This window comes from Saccopteryx bilineata, chromosome 11 (genome assembly GCF_036850765.1).
Source record: "Saccopteryx bilineata isolate mSacBil1 chromosome 11, mSacBil1_pri_phased_curated, whole genome shotgun sequence".
NCBI lineage: Eukaryota > Metazoa > Chordata > Mammalia > Chiroptera > Emballonuridae > Saccopteryx > Saccopteryx bilineata.
Genome location: NC_089500.1, coordinates 16,492,086 through 16,506,385, shown reverse-complemented (window position 1 = coordinate 16,506,385; position 14,300 = coordinate 16,492,086). Strand labels below are relative to the sequence as shown.

Genomic DNA, 14,300 nt, shown 5'->3' with positions numbered 1-14,300 from the left:
GCAGATATATTTTGAAAATCTAGAACCTGAATCTCCTATACTTTTGTCCTGGTAGATCAGAACAATTTCTATGAATTGGACCTTACTTTGGGAGAATGAAGTAGATAAATGCTACCAAAATAATAAATTTAGCGAACACATACAGAGCATTTTCTGGGCCACTCGCTGGTCTATGCACTTTACTAATATGACCTCATTTACTTCCAACCCTATGAAGGCATTTTATTATCCCCACTTTCAAGATTAGAACTTTGAGGCACAGAAAGTAGAACTTCTTCCCTATGTTCCTGCTAAATAGAGTCTTGTGGGCCCCATAGTCCTCCAGTACTTTGCTATTGTTTGTGTGTCACTTTGGTTTGGGGGTATTCCTTCAAGCACCCCCCCCCCCGGCTCTTCAGGGGGTGCTTCCTAGCTGAGTCTCCAGGTAGCTTGTCAGAACTGGGTCAGACAATGAAAATTCAAGCATTCCCCTTATTGTTGACCAATGTGAGTGCAAGCAACAGGTTTAGAACTTTTATATGTTCTTCACCAGCTGCCATCATGTATTATACAACCCTGGATTCCTTCCTTTACCATTCATTAGTCTGTAAACTAGGGATGTCAGTCTGTCTGAAACATGACCTAAGGAGAGCCAGCCAGGATCTCTGCTATGGATGAATCCTAAGTGTCTAGAGCAGGGTGTGCCATGCAGTAGGTCCTTAACATTTGTTCAGTGAATGTGTGTCTGTGGCCTGATTTTGTTTGACCTCATAGACACAAGCTCTATTTACTAACCTACTGATTTCCGAAGTGACTAGGAGGCGAAGATTAGCGTGGTGCATACTGATGAATGTATTTCTATTTACAGATCCTAACTTATAAAACACTAATTTCGAACTGCCCTGCCATTCCCCGAGGCCTTTCTCTCTCTGTTGGCCACTAGCGATTCTTCCCTCTCCATAGTTAATAAGACAACCCTGCGGGGAGAGGGAACGCGATGCATTGGGAGCAGTTCTCACAACGCCCTGGGCTCTTTCAATAAAAGATATCAAAGAACACACGAGGAAATAAAGGAATAAAAATGAGCTGCGACCAGGGCGAAACTCCTAGGAGGAGACTTGAACCAGAAACCAAGCGCGTTTGAGTCACCCCCAGATTGGTCAAAGGTGCGCTCCGCACATCCGCGTTTGGACTGGGAGACACGCCTTCTCCTTGCGCGGACCGTCCAGATCCGGGTGGCTGTGCGGGCTCAGGGGTGGTGCTCAAGGTCTGCCACTCGCCGTCCACACGGGCAGCGACCGGGTACCGAGCCGGAGCCACAGGTTGGAAAGATAAGGAGCTGTCCCCATGATGGTCGCCCTGTAGAGCCGATCCAGTGTCGCTGCTGGTGCGGGAGCCCAAGAGTTCAAGGCGGGGAAGGAAGGCGCTGAAACCTGACACCCAGCCCTCGCGCAAGGGAAACTTCGCAGGCTGGTGAGTTGGAGAAGCCGGGTTGTTATTGCTGGAATGTGTTCCCACCCACTCGGGGCATTCTCAGCCGCTGGCCGTGGAAGGAAGTGAGACGTGGATGAGGAGCGGCGGGCCAGCGGAGAGGCGAGTGCGGGCGCCCTGGGTCGCAGCTGCACCAGAAATCCTGGTTACAGTCGTAACGTGCGCGCGGGGATATCGGGGAACTGGCTGGCTCTCTTTGTTGTGGTATTTGCGTCTCAAACAGCTGGTTAGGATAAAAAACTCTGCAATGGCAATTTCCTTCCATTGGTATCTTAAACAACCAAATAATAATAATGATGGTTATGATCATCATGATGACTGTTTAGAGTTTCATTCAAGAAGTAATTCAGTGAGGCAAGCCAGGCAAGCGGTAGGACATGTCTTTGCACTTCCTCAGGTGAAACAGCCCTAGAGAGATCAAAAGTAATTTGTCTTACAATGGTTTGCTCAGTTTTTCCAAATTCTGATCCAAATGTTGCAGCTACCAGGGTGTGAGCAAGTGTGTGTGTTCGTTCAGGTGGTAGCACTGTATTAGATTAACTTCCAAGAATTTTCCACCTGATACAACATTATCGGAAAACTATTGAAGCAGGCGACATGTAACTAGCTAGCTAAAGCTAGAGTCCGCCTTCCTAGGCAAAATGTTTGCTTAAAGTCACACCTATAACATGTTTACTAGCTTTCAATTTCAAGATCTAAAATTAAGAGTATACAATTCCAGTGTTTAAATGGTTTAATTAAGCCCAAATTGGTAATATGTAGTTTCAGTAGTATTAGCAACAAAATCATTATTTAACATAATAATAGCAATAAGTTTTGATTTAGTTCTGTTATAAAGGAAAGCCTGTGCTGTTTTTAATATTTAGTTATATTCATGTATATTCAGTAATATTATAATGTATATATTATACATGGTTGTATAGGTCTACATTTAAAAAGTTAGCAGAATAGACTTCAGCATTACAGTCTCAGATTCTTAAGTTTATTGAATTTTCAAGTTACTGTGAAGTCCAAATTGTAGTATGCAGGAGGAGCCATTCCCCTAAATATTTTTCATAGTTTCCTCTGTCCAGATGGGATCAGTCCTTCCGAAGGCAAAGGCAGGAGAGGATTCTTACAGATGACCAAAAACGGGTATTCTTGACAATTTGATATTAACGAGGCTGTTCTGCTTTAAGAACTGACTGTGGCTTCCCATAAAATGTTGCCATCATTGCTTTTGAAAGGAAAATAAAACATTGCAGATGAAACTGGACGAGCCTGTTCTCACAGTTGCTAAGAAGGAATAAAAGGAAGCTGTCATCTGTAGGCAAGCCACTCTCTCACGTACCATTTCTGGAACGCGAATATTTGACCCGATAGGGGAAGTAACCTCAGGATAACTGATCATCTAAGCTCTTTGGCACACCGACTTACATGCTAAAATTCTCTGCTGGTGTATGAATTGCTTTTTGTGTCTTCAACTACTCTTCTGGAAAAGTGGAAGGCATCCAAAACCCCAGGTGGTTCAGAACAGAAATCTGCTCTTTTCCCACCCTTACTCTGGGAAATTTCAGGTTAGTTTTTTTATTTCTTTTTATTTTCATTTCAAATCAGCAGAGCATGAAACGTATACCAATTATTTACATAAAACTCTGCTCAGAGTTAATCCAGTTTCTTTAGTTGATTCATCAAGGCAGGTTAACCAGTGGTTCAGCTCTTGAGCAAGTCGTTGTAATGTGTAGATGCCGGAAAACAATTGCAGTGAAAACAGACAGGATCAACAAGTTGCTTTTTGTGACCAACATGTCACTTTCAGAAGATGGCAGAGAAAGGGGAATGATTTTTTTTTCACTCATTATTAGGTGTGTATATAGAGAGCTTAAGTTTGTTACATAGTTAGTTGTAAGAAGTAGGAATAACACTGAGGGCAATAAAACCTACTGCAAGCCCCATAAATGGAGTTGAGAGTAGTACTTACTTTGCTTCATGACCTTTGCAATCATTATTCATGTTCCCTAAATATGAACCTTTTCTCATAGGCTCTCCTTACATGAAGAAAACTGGTCCAGAGTGCTAATAATCAGATTAAATGGCTGTTTAACACATAGCTAAAAACATCTTCACTTAGACATCTAAGTCAATAAATAAATTAGCAACTGCACGTTGCAGTGCTATTAAAAATATTTAAAGTCTAATCATGAACGTGGCCTGAAAGGGGGAGGGAGCCTCTGTGTGACTCAGTGGTCAGGGAGAGCCTAAGGAAGGCCATCTTTTTTTTTTTTTTTTGCATTTTTCTGAAGCTGGAAACAGGGAGAGACAGTCAGACAGACTCCCGCATGCGCCCGACCGGGATCCACCCGGCACGCCCACCATGGGGCGACGCTCTGCCCACCAGGGGGCGGTGCTCTGCCCATCCTGGGCCATGTTGCGACCAGAGCCACTCTAGCGCCTGGGGTAGAGGCCACAGAGCCATCCCCAGCGCCCGGGCCATTTTTGCTCCAATGGAGCCTTGGCTGCGGGAGGGGAAGAGAGAGACAGAGAGGAAGGCGCGGCGGAGGGGTGGAGAAGCAAATGGGCGCTTCTCCTGTGTGCCCTGGCCGGGAATCGAACCCGGGTCCTCCGCACACTAGGCCGACGCTCTACCGCTGAGCCAACCGGCCAGGGCGGAAGGCCATCTTTTTTAATATCACCATGACCTCGTTGAAGAGAAGCTATTATGAGGCACCCAGAGTAGAAGAGAGACTAGTCAGGAGGCTATTCCAGTAGACCAGAGGTGGCAGTGGCATACAACAGGTGGAAACAGTTGCTCCTAGAGAGAAATGGATACATTGAGGAACTACTTGAAGGCAGAGCTAACAGGACTTGCTGGTTAACTGGATAAAGGGTGGGGACAGAGAAAAGAAAGAACCAGAATGGTCACCAGGTTTTTACTACAGATACCGGGTAAATGGCCAAGCCATTTCCTAAGATGGGTAAAGCTAGCAGAAAAACAGGTTTGAAAGGAAAATGAAAAGTTCATTTCTAGCCCTTTGAGGTATTTTTAAGTATCCAAGTAGATATGCCAAATTGGGCTTTTGGATATGAGAATCTGGAGTGCTTAGAAGAAGTCATAGGCGAATAGAGTGCCGTGGATGCTTTTTGAAGCCATGGTCTTGAGGATGTCACCTAGAGAGATAGAGAGGAAAAAAACAAAACAAAAACTAGAGCCCTAGGGGCCAAGCTATGACATGTTTAACATTGAGGAATCCTACATAGAAGGAGCCTGTAAAAAGCCAGCACAGTGGGAAATAAACCAGAAGAAGGTGTTGTCATGGAGCCCAAGCCAGGAAATGTTTTTAAAATGGGAGAAGAGGAAGGACAATTGGGTCAGCTGCTGCTAGGATGGTGAGTGAGATGAGGATGAGGAAGTGATGACTGCAGGCGATTTGGATTCATTGGCAGCTCTGGTAGGAGATGGAGTACTTAAAAATAAGTTTAGATAACTAACTTTAAAACAAATTTTGAAGTAGCATTTCACAGTATCTCAAGAAAGATACCATTAGAGAAATTCATGATATTATGTAGAGACTTTAATAAAATCAATTTTTAAGAATGGCTTGTAGAATAGGTTAACAAAGAAATACATAATTAGAAACACTTAGGAAGGTGTTAGTGTGAGGAAGAGTAAAGCCCAGAGTGGGTTGAAACTTGGAAACAATGCTAAGGAGAGCCAATGTTCTTCTAGTGTTGTTAGAGCAAAGTGATGAATAAGGAAGTGAGTAGATGTAAGAGCAAGTGTTACTAATCAGTGCCTATTGCTTCCTTCTTTTTTCCGATTAAAAGAAATAGTGTTCAAAAACAGGAAAGACAGGACAGCACTAAAAGAAAATTAGAATGAAAGAAAGATGAGAAGTCATTGTGACTGTAAGCAACTTCATTAAATGATAAAGAATAATGGTGGGGACCTGTCTAGGGGAATAGTGTTTTAGTGGAGACCTGGACGATACCTAGGTGTTAGTCTGGTGGCCAGTTGGGAGATCACAGCAGCCAGAGCAAGAGCAGCAGCCAAGTTCCTGGCCTGGGAAAGAGCTGGGTGCATTCAGGGAGCTGGAGGAAGAGTTTAGAAAGTGAAAGGCAGGCTGCAGAGTCATCCCAGGGACTGGATAAGACCACAACTGAGCAGCAACAAGTGCAGCACTCCAAGACTTAGCTGTTGTAGCGACAGCTTGTACAGCTTAGGCCACTAGCCTCCTACTTACCTGGGCGACCTAGTTTGATTGTGTGGGTGGAAGAATACACAGTAACGCAGCATATGAGTGAGGGAGTTGGGGTTACCTACGTCATTTTGGACTGTTAAAAGTACCAGTGTTCTGTCTGTGTTAGGCTAGGGTGTGTGGTAGGAACGGAACCGTGTTGTAACCAAGGACCCCCTGTAACAGGTTTACTTTGAAACCTGTTCTAAGGTGCATCTCTGCTGCCATCCATGAGCATCTTGGCAATAACAGCTCAGTCCAGGTTAGCAGTCAAAATTTTAGTAAACAACCTGCAAGCTCTCTTCCAAAACTGTGATCCTACAAATACAAGAATACAATTCTAGATCACAGCCTTTTCACAGTTGTAAAAAATAACATAACAAATCAAAGTAAATTAAGTTGTAGCTTCCATATAAACCGAACGTCTAATATCGAGAAATGCAGGAGGAAACTTGTCTTTTTAGTAAGTAAAACTACAATCAAGGATATCAAGTCTTGCCCACATAATTTTGGGGACAATTTCAGAAAATACAGATTAGATGTCACAATTTAGTGAGAGTTACATCAAACATTAAGAAAACCATCGTTAATAAAAACACTGTCAGTGCTAGTAATATAGCTATGAGTATGGTCTTTAGTCTCCATAAGGCTTGATTTTTCTCCTGGGTGTAAAAAAATTGATTATTTTAATATTCCTACTGTCCAGCTGTAGATCTGGGTAACCTGCAATTCTTGCTTTGTGTTTAGTTTCTTTTTTCCTTTGTATCTTTTCTCTCTTCCATTCATTTATGTCCCTATTCACCCATTTAGATAGGTAGATAGGTAGATATATAGATGGATGTCTATAATATTGGATATATATACACACACATATATGTGCATACAGAAAGAAAAAAGAAAAAGACAAATACATAGTCTCTATAAAAGAGGAAAATTTTCATTTAAAACGGCTTAAGGAAAGAGCACAAGGTTTTATTTTAGTCTTTCTGTAACATACAAATTTATTTATTTTTACAATTTATTGATTTTAGAGAGAGGGAGAGAGAAAAAGACATTAATTTGTTCCACTTATTTATGCATTCATTGGTTCATTTTCATATGTGCCCTGACCAAGGATTGAACTCGCAACCTTGGCACATGCTCTAGCCAACTGAGCTACCTGGACAGGGTCCAATTTTTTAAAATTATAGTGGTCTTGGGATCAACTCAATATGTTTTCTTGTTGCTTTGCTCTTTAAGTTGCTCAGAAAATGACACTATTTGGTAAATCTGACCTGAGGGACATGATAACAAAAATAATTAGTAAAAGCAAAATTGCTTTGTTTAATCTGACTTAGGCAAGGCCCTCACAGCCTGAGAAGTTTGTTTAAAAAAATTACTCATTTCTTGTGTTCTGGTATTCAAAATATTCTCTTTTCACAAACAAAATGTACTATTGATAAATGTTTTTGGACATGTCAAAATATTTAAAATATAGAACAAAATTAGACTTTCAAAGAGGGAAGAAAAACTAGGCATCTCTTAGTGCTTAAAAAAAACCCCAGAAAATAGAAACCTTTCCCAATATCAAGACTTCTGAATCTTGACTCAAGTGCCTCCTTGGACTGACGTGGGCCTCTGATTTTCTCAACTTTTCCCTGAAACTCTGTCAAATGCAGGTGCAATGTAACCCATTTGCTAATTTCTCAATTCCTTGAGTAAAATAAAGATAGTTACCACTACTAACCATATAGAACCTGTTCTCCCCAGTCTCTATTCCTGTCCTGCCCCAATTTATCTTTCTATGATTGGCAATACTTTTTATCAAATGCTGCCTCTCAGGGTTTGGAGGCAAAAGCTTCTCCTTGCAACAATACAGAAAACAACAGTGCAAAACATATCTTAGAAAGAAAAATTGCTTTGATGAAAATATTCTTGTGTCTATAACTGAGGGTAAAGACACAATGAAACAGGTATAAATAAGTAGAACGTAAGATGAGAAAGACCTATTCTCTAATCTGCAGTTGGAAACGTGCTAGTTGATGAAGACTGCATAGTGTTAGAGTGATCAGGTGAAATGAGCGGCCTGGGGTTGGCTTTTCTCCTCCGACGACCGCCCAAGACCATCATCAGGTGCTAATTATTTTGAAACTGACCTATACAATCTCCCCAAATCTCCCTTGTTAGATTTTAATTTTTCACCTACCTACCAGAAAGAAAATCAAGAATGCGTATTTTATCGGTATTGCTCCTGGATACCTCCTTAACTGAGCTGCACCCTGCCCAGCCTGGGAGTTTACATACTTGGTGAGAATTCATTCTGTTTGAGATTACAAAGAGTACCCCTGGGTCAAGGTGAGGTCCCAATGAAAATGGAGAGTTTAAGAACCCTTGATCTTCTTTTATTTTCCTGTTTAACAGCAAAAGTTAACGCCAACCCGAGGGTCAGTGTCCCCAGCATGCTTGGTGAAAGGCTGGCGTGCATGTGTTTCCAGCACGGGCTGCGAGGATGCCTTTGGGTTCTTCTGTGTTGCGGTTTTCTCTGTAAAACAGCGATAGGATAATAACTCAGTTGCTGTGAAGATGAATTTCCTTTGAATTGCAATCTTCTTCTCCCCAGTTCCCAACAGTTTTCCTAATCAAGTGGGGTTTTCATGGTTTTCACTCTCTTAAAATATAATTTTCATGGGACCCCCTATGGGTTTTCACTCTCTTGAAATATAATTTGACTTGTAAAGTAAACTTATGATAGGAACCAGAAACTAGCTTTCCATCCATTGGTTTATGGAAGGTGTTGAATAAGAGTGATTTTAGTGAAATAGAGCCTTGAGGTATGGTGTAATTAGAGTAGTAATGTTGACTCTTAAAATCAATATAGTAAATATTTACACACCTACAGGAATAGGCACCCAACTAATTCCAAAGAGAAAAGTAATTATTTAGAGTCATAAATGTTAACTATATATTTAAAGAAAGATGGGCTGTTTGTATCATTATATTTTATAGCCAGGAGTAACATATTTTGTTTCACTTTTGAGGAAGTATGTTTTCTGAGAGTGTGTAGAACTTGGAAGAGCAGCATTAATGAAATAGCTTGAAACTGCTTTCTAACTTGTCTTTTCTACCATAATCATGTTATTGTGTGTGGTCACCAGACCCAAAAGATAAAAATAAGAAATCCAAGAATTATTGAGATCTTTTGGAGAGCCAGAAATTCTACCTGGATAGCATAACATTTAGAGAAAATGTTGAAGTAGATATAGTCAAGTTGACAGTGTTATTTATCACAATAGGAGATCTGCTCACCGTGTTAAAATTGATAATAGCAATTTGGTCTCTGGTATAATTTTTATGTATCTGAATTTTTTATTTAAAAAAAAATTTAAGTGCCTTTTATGTATCAGCATTGTATTTGGTACTTTGGTTGTAAAGATGAATAAAATGTAGTTCCTGATCTCAAAGGACTTAAAATCTGGTACGGTAGAGAAAGATACATGAGCAGATAATTTTAGTGTAAGCTGGTAAAATTAGTGGTTTGAATGCTGTCTTGTAATAAAGAGGAAGAAAATTTAAAAGGGTCAAAATTGTAGAGAGAGCAGTTAGGAGTGGAAAATTAAAAAAGTCTAAAATTAAGTCAGTGATTATAAGGTTAGAGAAAAAAAAAAGTCAGATTAGAGGAACTAGTGAGTGGCATTGACCAGATATTAGGAGAAAGGAGAAATGTTTCCAAAGTCTCAATTGCTGGTTTAAGGAGCCAGTAAATGGACAAATAGTGGTCCCCCAAGTTAAAATGTGGTATTAAAGAGATGAAGCACACCGGGGCGGGGAAAACATGTTGCATTTGGGGTGCCTGGGGTCATTTAATTGCATTTGTGCAGGAAAATGGCTGCCAGCATCTAAACTTCTTAAGAGAGTTCTGGCTTGTAATAGTGGTGGGGGAATACTGGGATGCACGTAATCACTAAAATTCACGAGAACTAATGCCATCTCTCAGGCAGACCCTGGAAGGAGTCTCCAATAAGACAGGACTCATAATTTTCTTCCTTTTCTTTTTTTTTATTTTTTTTTTTTTTTTATTTTATAATTTTATTTTTTTAATGGGGTGACATCAATAAATCAGGATACATATATTCAAAGATAACAAGTCCAGGTTATCTTGTCGTTCAATTATGTTGCATACCCACCACCCAAAGTCAGATTGTCCTCTGTCACCTTCTATCTTGTTTCCTTTGTGCCCCTCCCACCCCCTATCCCTCTCCCATTCCCCCCTCCCCCCCGTAACCACCACACTCTTATCAATGTCTCTTAGTTTCACTATTATGTCCCACCTATGTATGGAATAATACAGTTCCTGTTTTTTTCTGATTTACTTATTTCGCTTCGTATCATGTTATCAAGATCCCACCATTTTGCTGTAAATGTTCCGATGTCATCATTTCTTATGGCTGAGTAGTATTCCATAGTGTATATGTGCCACATCTTCTTTATCCAGTCATCTATTGATGGGCTTTTTGGTTGTTTCCATGTCCTGGCCACTGTGAACAATGCTGCAATAAACATGGGGCTGCATGTGTCTTTACGTATCAATGTTTCTGAGTTTTGGGGATATATACCCAGTAGAGGGATTGCTGGGTCATAAGGTAGTTCTATTTTCAGTTTTTTGAGGAACCACCATACTTTCTTCCATAATGGTTGTACTACTTTACATTCCCACCAACAGTGGATGAGGGTTCCTTTTTCTCCACAGCCTCTCCAACATTTGCTATTACCTGACTTGCTAATAACAGCTAATCGAACAGGTGTGAGGTGGTATCTCATTGCCGTTTTGATTTGCATTTCTCTAATAGCTAAAGAAGATGAGCATCTTTTCATATATCTGTTGGCCATTTGTATTTCTTCCTGGGAGAAGTGTCTATTCATATCCTCTTCCCATTTTTTTATTGGATTGTTTGTTTGTTTGTTGTTGAGTTTTATGAGTTCTTTGTATATTTTGGATATTAGGCCCTTATCTGAGCTGTTGTTTGAAAATATCATTTCCCATTTAGTTGGCTTTCTGTTTATTTTGTTATCAGTTTCCCTTGCTGAGCAAAAACTTCTTAGTCTGATGTAGTCCCATTCATTAATTTTTGCCTTCACTTCTCTTGCCATTGGAGTCAAATTCATAAAATGCTCTTTAAAACCCAGGTCCATGAGTTGAGTACCTATGTCTTCTTCTATGTACTTAATTGTTTCAGGTCTTATGTTTAGATCTTTGATCCATTTTGAGTTAATTTTTGTACAGGGGGAGAGACTGTAGTCCAGTTTCATTCTTTTGCATGTGGCTTTCCAGTTTTCCCAGCACCATTTATTGAAGAGGCTTTCTTTTCTCCATTGTGTGTTGTTGGCCCCTTTATCAAAAATTATTTGACTATATATATGTGGTTTTATTTCTGGACTTTCTATTCTGTTCCATTGGTCTGAGTGTCTATTTTTCTGCCAATACCATGCTGTTTTGATTGTCGTGGCCCTATAATAGAGTTTGAAGTCAGGTATTGTTATGCCCCCAGCTTCATTCTTTTTCTTTAGGATTGCTTTGGCTATTCGGGGTTTTTTATAGTTCCATATAAATCTGATGATTTTTTGCTCTATTTCTTTAAAAAACGTCATTGGAATTTTGATGGGAATTGCCTTAAATTTGTATATTGCTTTGGGTAATATAGCCATCTTGATTATATTTATTCTTCCTAGCCAAGAACAAGGTATATTCTTCCATCTCATTATATCTTTTTCGATTTCCCTTAACAATGGTTTATAGTTTTCATTATATAAGTCCTTTACATTCTTTGTTATGTTTATTCCTAAGTATTTTATTTTTTTTGTTGCAATCGTGAAGGGGATTATTCTTTTGAGTTCCTTCTCAGTTGTTTCATTGTTGGCATATAGAAAGGCTATTGACTTCTGTATGTTAATTTTGTATCCTGCGACCTTACTGTATTGGCTTATTGTTTCTAGTAGTCTTTTTGTGGATTCTTTGGGGTTTTCGATGTATAGGATCATATCATCTGCAAAAAGTGATACCTTTACTTCTTCTTTTCCGATATGGATGCCTTTTATTTCTTTGTCTTGTCTGATTGCTCTGGCTAGAACCTCTAGTACCACATTAAATAAGAGTGGAGAGAGTGGACAACCCTGTCTTGTTCCTGATTTAAGGGGGAAAGCCTTCAGTTTAGTGCCATTTAATATGATGTTAGCTGATGGTTTATCATATATGGCCTTTATCATGTTGAGATATTTTCCTTCTATACCCATTTTGTTGAGAGTCTTAAACATAAAATTGTGTTGTATTTTATCGAAAGCCTTTTCTGCGTCTATTGATAAGATCATGTGGTTTTTGTTCTTTGTTTTGTTGATATGGTGTATTACATTAACCGTTTTACGTATGTTGAACCATCCTTGAGATTCTGGGATGAATCCTACTTGATCATGATGTATTATTTTTTTAATATGCTGTTGTATTCGATTTGCTAGTATTTTGTTTAGTATTTTAGCATCTGTATTCATTAGAGATATTGGTCTGTAGTTTTCTTTTTTTGTGCCATCCTTGCCTGGTTTTGGTATGAGGGTTATGTTGGCCTCATAAAATGTGTTTGGAAGTATTGCTTCTTCTTCAATTTTTTGGAAGACTTTGAGTAGAATAGGAACCAAGTCTTCTTTGAATGTTTGATAAAATTCACTGGTATAGCCGTCAGGGCCTGGACTTTTATTTTTGGGGAGGTTTTTAATGGTTTTTTCTATTTCTTCTCTACTGATAGGTCTGTTTAGGCTTTCTGCTTCTTCTTGACTCAGTCTAGGAAGGTTGTATTTTTCTAGGAATTTATCCATTTCTTCTAGGTTGTTGAATTTAGTGGCATAAAGTTTTTCATAGTATTCTACAATAATTCTTTGTATACCTACGGTGTCCGTGGTGATTTCTCCTCTTTCATTTTGGATTTTGTTTATATGAGTTCTTTCTCTTTTTTCCTTGGTAAGTCTTGCCAAGGGTTTGTCAATTTTGTTGATCTTTTCAAAGAACCAGCTCCTTGTTCTATTAATTTTTTCTATAGTTTTTCTGTTCTCTAATTCATTTATTTCTGCTCTGATTTTTATTATCTCCTTTCTTCGGCTGGTTTTGGGTTGTCTTTGTTCTTCTTTTTCTAGTTCCTTAAGGTGGGAAGTTAAGTGGTTCACTTGGGCTCTCTCTTGTTTGTTCATATATGCCTGAAGCGATATGAACTTCCCTCTTATCACTGCTTTTGCTGCATCCCATAGATTCTGATATGTCGTATTGTCATTTTCATTAGTCTGTATATATCTTTTGATCTCTGCACTTATTTCTTCTTTGACCCATTCATTTTTTAAAAGTATGTTGTTTAGTTTCCACATTTTTGTGGGATTTTTTTCCTCTTTTTTGCAGTTGAATTCTAGTTTCAAGGCTTTATGATCAGAAAATATGCTTGGTACAACTTCAATTTTTCTGAATTTGCTGATATTGTTTTTGTGGCCCAACATATGGTCAATTCTTGAGAATGATCCATGTACACTGGAGAAAAATGTATACTCAGTCACTTTGGGATGAAATGTCCTGTAGATGTCTATCATATCCAGGTGCTCTAGTGTTTTGTTTAAGGCCACTATGTCTTTGTTGATTCTCTGTTTGGATGACCGATCTAGAGCCGTCAGCGGTGTATTGAGGTCTCCAAGTATGATTGTATTTTTGTCAGTTTTTGTTTTAAGATCAATAAGTAGCTGTCTTATATATTTTGGTGCTCCTTGGTTTGGTGCATATATATTAAGAATTGTTATGTCTTCTTGATTCAGTGTCCCCTTAGCCATTATGAAATGGCCATTTTTGTCTCTAAGTACTTTTCCTGTCTTGTAGTCAGCATTATCCGATATGAGTATTGCTACACCTGCTTTTTTTTGGATGTTATTTGCTTGGAGTATTGTTTTCCAGCCTTTCACTTTGAATTTGTTTTTATCCTTGTTACTTAGATGAGTTTCCTGTAGGCAGCATACAGTTGGATTTTCTTTTTTAATCCATTCTGCTACTCTGTGCCTTTTTATTGGTGAGTTTAATCCATTTACATTTAGTGTAATTATTGATACTTGTGAGTTCCCTATTGCCATTTTATATCTTGCTTTCTGTTAGTTTTGTGTCTTGTTTGATCCTTCTCTTTCATTTTTCTATCTTTTGTTTTTATTTGGTTGTATTCCATACATCTTTCCTCTGTTGCTATCTTTTTTATCTCATGTGCTTCTGTGGTGGTTTTTTCAATGGTGGTTACCTTTGAGTAATGAAAAGGGTCCCTACCCTGTTCATTGTAGCGAACTATTTTGTGAGTACTTTTGCACTCCATCGTCCTTTGCTACTGTTAATCTCCGTCTTCTCCCCCTCTTTCTTTTTGTTGTTGTCACAGTTTAAATTTGGTTTTATTGTGTTCTTCTTGGAGCTTTTACTTGTGGCTCTGTTTTTTTTTTTGTTCTTTGTATCTGATTGGAGAACCCCCTTTAGTAATTCCTGGAGTGGGGGTTTTCTGATGATAAATTCCCTCATCTTTTCTGTATCTGTGAATGTTTTTATTTCTCCTTCGTATTTGAAGGATAGCTTTGATGGGTATA

General features: G+C 39.0%; 1 protein-coding gene and 1 non-coding gene across 4 annotated transcripts in view; one reads left to right on the top strand and one right to left on the bottom strand.

Annotated features, from left to right (window-relative positions):
- RAB27B (RAB27B, member RAS oncogene family) overlaps positions 1-14,300 on the top strand; it is a 134,924-nt gene that overhangs the window by 68,562 nt on the left and 52,062 nt on the right. Inside the window, exon 1 of one of the 3 annotated variants that reach the window (XM_066246340.1) lies at positions 1,186-1,452. The exons of 1 other annotated variant lie outside the window; for it this stretch is intronic. The gene's annotated coding sequence lies outside the window, so the exon portion shown is untranslated. Of the gene's footprint in view, positions 1-1,185; positions 1,453-2,882; positions 3,027-14,300 lie in introns of those variants that run through there. One more of the 3 variants, XM_066246342.1, reaches the window with a different exon arrangement.
- On the bottom strand, positions 4,042-4,117 carry TRNAT-AGU (transfer RNA threonine (anticodon AGU)). The gene has a single exon. It is a non-coding gene; the product is annotated as a tRNA-Thr (tRNA).